Genomic DNA, 10,023 nt, shown 5'->3' on the forward strand with positions numbered 1-10,023 from the left:
AGAAATGCTCAAATTTTTTTAGTATGTTTAGTCTTCATACTAAAAAAATGCTGGATAAATAGCTCAACCACCATACTCAAATAAAAACTGCTATTTATTGGAAACTTGCCTTTACTAGAAAATCCACGAGCATAGCCTTTATACTTTAATATCATAAATTACATGAAATAAATAAAACTATTAAAAACTAAATTCCATATTTATTCAAATTGGTAGGACTATCTGCTACTACTTTTTTTTTAATCCTAAAAAAAAATAATAATTAAATGATACACATGGCTGGAAATTTATGAATACAGCAAATGACATACTCTTTAATAAATTCATTTCACATTTTGTTCCAATTGATCGATTTACTTGGAGAAAATTTAAATTATGGACATATCCCATATAATTAGCAGAATTTAGTAGTTAAGGTCAAACATTTCACCAATCTGTTTAAGCCTTGAATTTACCAATGATGATACTATAATTAAGGCCTTTTTACAAAAAGTTAACTTCTATGCAATCAAATAAAGCATGTTAACCTGCAAAACAAGGCACAGAAGTCAAACTTGAAATCTGAAAAATAGCAAGACTTTTGGGAGAAAGCAGAGATGCTTTTACGCTGCGTTGGAACATTAAAAATACACTGATGGTACTTTTCCATTTTGCTGGCGCAAGCGATAAAGTCGCCAAAAATGGTACTACAGATGCCAAACGGAATATCTCCGTTGGTAAATGCTCATTTTCAAAACATATTGCAGCCATTTTTTTTTTTATCAGATTGATTGTTTCTTTCCAGTGGCGTAGCTAGGATTCCAGCGCCCGGGAACAACTGAAGAATTTACGTCCCTTTCTATGTGTCAAGAATGCAAAACATTCATTAAAAAATTTCGTAGCATTAATTTGGCACCCCCTGGATGCTGCGCCCGGGGATAGATGTCCCCTCTTGCCCCACCCTAGCTACGCCACTGTTTCTTTCAATACTGGCATACAATTACATAGAATTTTTACCAGAAAAATCAATTTTATACCCTAATGCCATTCGCGGTATTAAGTCAATTAGGATGCAATCACACAGCTCAGCGAAGGCGAAAATATAGAAAAGATAAAATCAAGGGTTAAATTCATCAATTCTAATGAGAATGCACTAGCGAAGTAAAGTACTGGGTTTTACATAATTCTTAAGTAAGCTATTCGTACGAACTGAAATAATACTTGCATTTAAACTTGTATTCCATATTAAAATGTAACTTAGGTTGATCTTTACATTATGGTAACTTGGCGATTTTTTGGCGAAAATTTGGTGACCAACTCTCCTACAGCAACCCTCTATTTTTTTTTCCCCGCCGCCATTTTGTCTTCACGAAGTAAAGACATGTTTCTTTTCTTTTTATCTCCTGAACACTTCTTTCAACAATCTACTAGCCGAATTACACTTATGCTAGAAATTTTATCAAACAAAACTGCTTAATCATGACAAATATTCACTACAAAATTAGGAAAAACTGCACAATACCATCCTCCTTACGCATTTTTCAAAATAACACATACACATAAACCATGTACACGCCGACTTATTTTTACTTAAAAAAACATCCCAGAATTGCACAAAAATGGCATTGCGCACACTCTTCACTATATCCATGTACACTGCTTTTTTCTCATAAATTACAAAAATTTCACGAAAATACATGACAATTTTCTCAATCTTTAAACCCGGTAAAAAGAACATATATGAAATTACCTGATAGCGAAAAAGTAATGAACATTTCCACATATAAAATAAATAAAATATCCAAAAACTTTTACCTCTAAATCATCTATTACATTATACACGTCACCAACGAATTCATACCGCAACCATTACAAATACTTATTGTCAGATATTTAAATTATTTCCATGCACGTTTACTTCAACTACAACGTATACCAAATTCCTACAAACATAAAATTCACAAAATAACTATCATTTCATTAAAATATAATTAAATTCAAAAACACTACTTAAAATATAAATGAACACATACATTAAATTAATAAAAATTACCTTACAATCCTAATTACTTTAAACTAAATCATTGCTAATAACAATTTTCCCAATAATACCAAATTCCTTTCCACCTTACATTTACAACAATGCATAAAAATAATATCCTCAAATAATTAAAAATACTAACTTAACAATCAGAATCTTGATTACGTGGCGGATACACTTTTCTTTCTTCTGTTTCAGAATCTTTAAAATCATACTTATCTTTCAAAGCAAGATACCAGGTAAAATAAATAACATAATAAAATATCTTTATTTCTCTCTCGCACAACCTTAAAAAACATTTATTACTATCCTTTTCAATACCACTAAATACCCATTTCGAATTCACTTTAGTTACGGCCATGGGATCCAAAAATTCACAAACACTATTTCACACAACACAGAATAAAGTCAAATACAAAATTGCCAGATTTTTTCCCGTTTAAAGAACAGTAATTCATCCATTAATATCACATGACATATCCCATGATCTCTCATTTCCCTCACACAAAATAATGCGTAATCAGAACTGAATACTACTCACATTCTTAACAAAGTCTAACTAACCTAATCTTCTTCCGAATCTTCCTTACATGGTGGATACACTTTTATTATGGATTCAATAAAATTACTGAACGATTTTTTTTCCGAATTTGATAAAAAAAAAATTCTTTTTATCACATCTACAATTCACTTTAGACAGCGCCATACAATCCCAAAATTATTCAACCCTACTTCACACAACACACAATGAAGCTTAATACAAAATAATATACATCCACAGATACTTTTCCAAATTCCCCCTTTTCCGATTAAAGAACCGTAATTCGTCCATTAATATCACATGACATATCCCATGATCTCTCATTTCCCCCACACAAAATAATGCGTAATCGGAACTGAGTACTGCTCACATTATTACCAAAGTCCCAGGTAGTAACCTTTATCGCCTCCAAAATGTCGCCAAACTACCAGTTACTATATTGTAAAGATCAACCGTAACTTATTGTAGATAATTACTGAATCATTGAGAGAATTAGATTTTTGTAGCGTAGTTTGAGCAAAGAATTACGTTAAATGAGATTACTTGGGTTCACGTGATACGAACCTGCGAAATGTAGTTTAAAATTTTGTAAAAAGACAATAAATGCTTTCATGGTACAACATCCTGATTCGCAGGTTCATTTTTAATTTTTTACAAAATTTTAAACGATATTAAAATGTTTATGCCTTTAAAATAAAAAAAATCTTAGAACTAACATTTGTTGACAATTTTTATGTGTAGTCACCAAAAAAGTGCGCTTGGCGAGATTTGCGCCGGCGAAACAGAAAAGTACCATACTGATTTATACAGAAATATTTTAATGCCTTTATTTTTTAAATTGCTTCCACATGAATTCGTTCTTAATTATATCCAAAAAATTAAAGATTAAAATTGCGATTTAAAAGGTCTACTAGACTTTTCGAGAAATGAAATACTTAGCAGAGAATGCACAGCTTATGTTAATTATAATTCTGAAGAGAAATTCTTGCAATTAGAAAAGCCACTACCTTTCAAATTGAAACCTTTTCCCGACTGCAATATTTTAAGTTTAGAAATGAAAAGGCAGATGTTATTTATGTCTGGATAAAAGGTACAGAGTTAAAAACTGCAAGCAAAAAGTAAAATTAGCTTCTATAATTAACAAACATTCGAAAGTGAATTGTTGGGCATTAAAATAACACAAACAAGAACTAATTATCATACTTATTCAAAAAAGGTACAAAGAGCAAATTCTATATAGACTAAATAAAAATAATATTCACAGGAAAAGAAGTGCACAGCAAAAATGGATGAGAAAAATACACATGTAAGAATAAATTTTCAAACTGATACATATTCAAAAGAACTGCATGATGAACAGCAACAACTAACTAGCTACACACAGAAATGGCATTTTTCTTGAATCATTAAATTTGGCACATAATCAGATAAAATAAAAATTTTCACACCTAAAAGGCAGAATTTTATCCTAGAATATAATAAAAAATTCAGTAATTAAGATCAGAAAATCTTTTACCAATCTGTTAAGCCAAGAACTTACCTGCATTAGTTTTAATGAATATTCTCAACAAATCACATTTCAATCTGTCAAATAAACTGTGTTAATATGCAAAACAAGATATTAAATAATACAAACAAGAATTGACATATTTATTCAAAAGAGGCATAAAGAAGAACAATTTTTACGCAAACTAAGTAAAAACGGCACATTTACTTGAAATTTTCTCAAAAATTTACCAGCACAATAAAAAGAGACATGGAGGGACAAAAAATAAAAAACAAGAATTAATTTTTATATCTACTAAAAAGAAAATTGCAGAATGAGCAGCAGCAACACAAAACAAAGTAGACAATTAAAAATAGTAATTTTAATGAATCGATCATTAATAATGAAATTCTGGGCATATACCACGTAATCAGAGATAAAGTACAAATTTTCATACATAAACAGCAGATTTTATCCTACAATATGATTCAGTAATTAAGAGCAGGTAACATTTTACCAATTTGCTAGGCCAACATCTTACCATCATTGGTTCTAATGCATTTTTCAATAAACAGCATTACACATCTGTCAAATAAACTGCATTAATCTGCAAAACAACACATTAAAAGAATACAACTAATTAACATATTGGCTCAAAAAAGGCATAACGAAGAGCAACTTCTACACAAATTCAGTAAAAATGGCACATTTACTTGAAATATCCTCAATCAAAAGTTTACTAGTAAAGCTTTTACATGTGTTAGAATTTTCGTGGTTACTTAAAAAAAATGGAAACAGTACATACACAACCTAAATGAAAATGGCGCATTTATCTAAAACCACGGTAATCGGCCAGAAATCTACCAGCACATAAAACAGAAAATGAGCATGAAAAAATTACTTTTAATATTTAATAATAAATATAAGATATAAAGCAAACACTTACCAGAGAAATAGAAACCTTGGTTATTTGACGAATAACCTGAAATTTGCCATTGCGCACATCTAAAAACAAACAACTTCAAATTAATTAAGACACAATAACACGCCGAATAAATACTGATTCAGAAGTCAACAAAAATCAGCGTTAATTCACAAAATTTTCACAGGACTAGTTTCGATGGTTTCACCGAACCATCATCTTCAGCTGCAAAACCGCAAATGAACAAGATAGGAAATAATGTTTAGATAAGATAAGAAAGCCTGGACAAGAATAAGCAAGTGGCGCCATCTGTTGGCGAAACCAGAACTAAAACATAATTTCTCTAAAAGCCGAAGGCAAATTTGGATTGGAATTAGGATCGTTAACTAGAACAGAAAGATTTTTATGAATGTGAAATGCCTCTAGAAAATCCAGTTCTCCAATGGAAGATGTTTTTTGAATAATTTTGGCAGCAGAAAAATTGAAAGTGTGATTTTCGGACCAACAATGTTGAGCAACAGAAGACTTCTGTGTTTCCTTTTTTCTAACATATGCCTCATGTTCTTTGACGCGAAATTTTAAGGCTCTCTTAGTTTGGCCAATGTAAATTAAACCTCACTGGCAAGGAATCCTATAAATACCCCAGGAATTCATATCCGGAATGGGGTCCTTGAGTATAGAAGTTGGAATTTTATTGATGGGAGAGTAAACAACCCGAAAGTTAAATTTCTGCAAAATATGTGCAACTTTATAGCTAATTGATGGAAAGAAGGGAATGACAACAGAATTTTTATAATCTCCTAAAATAAGAGTGTGGCTTTTAGTGTGTTTATATGAGAATTTTTTAACTGCTTGATTAATAATGTTGGGTGAAAAGCCCCTGTCAATAGCTATTGCTTTTAAATAATTTAGTTCTTCATCAAGGGCTAGTTTGGAGGAGCAAACTTGAAGAGCACGGAAAACATAGGAATAAAATGAAGCTACCTTTTGTTTAGTCGGATGACATGATTTAAAGTGTGGTGGAAGGCAAACCGATGAAGGTTTACGGTAAACTGTAGTACTGAAGTTGGATGTGTTACGTGTGAGCAGAATGTCGAGAAACGGAAGATAATTGCAAGCCTCAAGTTCAAAAGTGAAGTTCAAAAGTGAAGTCTCAAGTTCAAAAGTTTGTTGTTTGACTTCTGAATCAGTATTTATTCGGCGTGTTATTGTGTCTTAATTATAGAAGCCCTAAACAGGCTTACATTTTGCTTTCTTTTTTGCACGTGGTGTGGCCGCCATTTTGTGATTGTAGGAGTTTCGGTGAGTACATTTTTGCAATTTTCAAGTTATGTTTATGTTTTGTACATTTGGATATTGTGCTTTGCTTGTCTGATTTCATGCATTTTGCTTACAAACATTTTGTTTTCTATTCATTTCAGTGAGGGATTTTTCTGCTATTTTGTGTGTACTTTATTATTGCTCAGTTAATTTAGTTTGATTTTCTGCATTGTTTATCATGCCTTCATCCGTTAATCGTTTCACTAAATTACGCCTGAAACGGCAAAAATTCCAGAATCATCTTGACGTTTTACTTAAATGTAAATGTAAAAAATTGATCCCCAATTTTATTCAAATCAAATCTAATCAAAAACCTTCGAGTCGCGTTTCAAGAATTCTGTTAAATTGCAAACTTGCCTTACTTCGGTCCGTGATGAGGGATACACGTCAACAATTGTCCAAAATTGAACATGAACTCTATAAGCTTCATCTGGAACTCGCTAAAACATATCCAAAATTCACTGCCCTTGAACAAAAGTCTTGGTCTAGAACGGAGAATGCAGTTAACCGTCATAAAAACACCCTTGCAGTTAAATTCGAAAAACTTCTTTTACTGTCTTCCAGTTCAAGTAGTTCAAAAAATCTTCCCATTATAAACATCAAGCCAATAGTTAATATTTCTAATGTTAGTCTTTCAGAAGAACAAGAGAGAATTCTAAAATATAATTTTAACTTCTCATAAACCTGTAAACCCTCGATTCCAAAGATTTTGGCTCCTATCGAAAAAGCTTTCAAGTTCAGTAAAGTTTCAGATTCACAGAAAGAAATGATTAGGCATCTTATCGCTCATAATGTGAAATTCAATAATAAACCTTTGAAACCAAATCTAAATGCGAGAGAAAGAGCTACAATGCGCGAGATTCATTCTAACCCGGATATTGTCATTTCAAAGGCCGACAAAGGTGGCCAGATAGTCGTCATGGATAAGAACACTTACATCGATGGTGTCACTAAACACTTAAACGAAGGACCATATAATCGGATCCCTAAAGATCCTTCACCTTCGGACTTATCCAAAATAAAAACTGCGATCAAATCTTCACAAATCATTTCAAGCAACTTAAAACATTCGCTTATCCCATCTGTTGCGAATTGTGCCAGATTATATGCTCTTCCCAAAATTCATAAAAGTGGTATTCCTTTCCGCCCTATTGTATCAAATTTAGGTACTGCCTCGTATCCATTAGCTAAATATTTAGTTTCTAGATTTTCCACTCTATTACACAATAACATTTACACCATAAAAAATTCAATAGAGTTTGTAAAAAAGCTTAAAAACATTTCTCCTCGTAATTTACTCATGGTTTCTTTCGATGTAAAATCATTATTCACCAATGTCCCAGTGGAGGGTGCATTAAGATGTCTAGAAACCAGACTTCGCGAATTTCATTTCTCTTGCATCGAAATTGATGAGCTAATTTCTCTCACTCAACTCTGTTTGAAACAAACACATTTTGTTTTCCAAAATAAATATTACAAGCAAACTGAGGGATTAGCCATGGGAAGCCCCCTCAGTCCCATCCTGGCTGATATCTACATGAATTATTATGAATCAAAATTGTTTGAAACTTTAAACTTCCCGGCATGGTTCCGCTACGTAGACGATACTTTTACCCTGTTTGAAGGTAATAAAGATGATTTAAATAGAGTTCTTTCAACAATGAATTCTATTGATCCTGCTATTCAGTTCACTTTTGAACTTGAGACTTGCAATTCTCTTCCGTTTCTCGACATTCTGGTCACACGTAACACATCCAACTTCAGTACTACAGTTTGCCGTAAACCTTCATCGGTTTGCCTTCCACCACACTTTAAATCATGTCATCCGACTAAACAAACGGTAGCTTCATTTTATTCCTATGTTTTCCGTGCTCTTCAAGTTTGCTCCTCCAAACTAGCCCTTGATGAAGAACTAAATTATTTAAAAGCAATAGCTATTGACAGGGGCTTTTCACCCAACATTATTAATCAAGCAGTTAAAAAATTCTCATATAAACACACTAAAAGCCACACTCTTATTTTAGGAGATTATAAAAATTCTGTTGTCATTCCCTTCTTTCCATCAATTAGCTATAAAGTTGCACATATTTTGCAGAAATTTAACTTTCGGGTTGTTTACTCTCCCATCAATAAAATTCCAACTTCTATACTCAAGGACCCCATTCCGGATATGAATTCCTGGGGTATTTATAGGATTCCTTGCCAGTGAGGTTTAATTTACATTGGCCAAACTAAGAGAGCCTTAAAATTTCGCGTCAAAGAACATGAGGCATATGTTAGAAAAAAGGAAACACAGAAGTCTTCTGTTGCTCAACATTGTTGGTCCGAAAATCACACTTTCAATTTTTCTGCTGCCAAAATTATTCAAAAAACATCTTCCATTGGAGAACTAGATTTTCTAGAGGCATTTCACATTCATAAAAATCTTTCTGTTCTAGTTAACGATCCTAATTCCAATCCAAATTTGCCTTCGGCTTTTAGAGAAATTATGTTTTAGTTCTGGTTTCGCCAACAGATGGCGCCACTTGCTTATTCTTGTCCAGGCTTTCTTATCTTATCTAAACATTATTTCCTATCTTGTTCATTTGCGGTTTTGCAGCTGAAGATGATGGTTCGGTAAAACCATCGAAACTAGTCCTGTGAAAATTTTGTGAATTAACGCTGATTTTTGTTGTTTGACTTCTGAATCAACTTCAAATTAATCAAGAAAAATGTGTAAATTTTGAAAACAAGGTATTAAAAATTTATGGTACAATTGTAGCATATTTACGGATCAAAAATAAACCACTCATCAACCACAGTTCCAGAAATAAGAATGAGCCGATGACGCCAAATTACTTGGCAAGAAAGTTATTAGTAGATCTTCATGCAACCCACAGAATCTCGTAACTCCTCCATGGAGGTAGGAAGTAAGAAGGAGTCGCCCTAAACAAGTTTCTCCGTACCCTGCTCTGAAGCACCGGCGATCCCTACGTGGTGACCAAAACATTGGGTCATTTACCATTGAGTTCTATGGGATTTGACGCGTTCGGGTGTAAATATTTTGTAATTACGTCGCAAATATACATATAAATGTATATATTTTCTTTTTCTACAACACTTCAGAGTCCTAAGTATGTGAAAACAACATATTTTTAAACATTTCATTCTGAACGGAATTAAATGCTATACTTTTCTTAGAATGGTTTAATTTGAATGAAATATTTTCACAAGTTTTCGTTAATTACATTAGAAAAAAAAAAAATTAAGGTAGTTCGATTTTATTCGGTTAAGGTACAAAAATTAAGATCAAAGTTTATTGTAGTATTAATATTAAAATTATGCATTATTTCTTTTCTATTTATAGAGCTTCTTCCTAAAATACTTTCTTAAATATGACATGATTTTTTGGCTTCTTTTAAATCGAAAAATGTAAGTCAATTTATAATTAATGCTCTATTCGGTTCATTTTAAATTAGAGAATTATTAGGAAAATAGTATTTGACTTTCTCTGAACATTTCTGAAAGGGAATAAAAAAGGTTTTTTTTTTTTTTTTTTTTTTTTTTTTTTTTTAAGTATTATTTAAAACTTGTAACTGAGTTATTATAAAATGTAAAGGGAATAATTCTTTTAATTATACTTATCAGATTTTTTTCTTTTTACCCTTCATTTCAACAATACATATTCCAAAACTCTTTATTACGTTCTTAAGTGCGCATCTCATAGCATTTGCTTTACAATACCTTTTAACAGA

This window comes from Stegodyphus dumicola, chromosome 4 (genome assembly GCF_044657685.1).
Source record: "Stegodyphus dumicola isolate Sdum_Otavi_A_Nest chromosome 4, ASM4465768v1".
Taxonomy (NCBI): Eukaryota; Metazoa; Arthropoda; class Arachnida; order Araneae; family Eresidae; genus Stegodyphus; species Stegodyphus dumicola.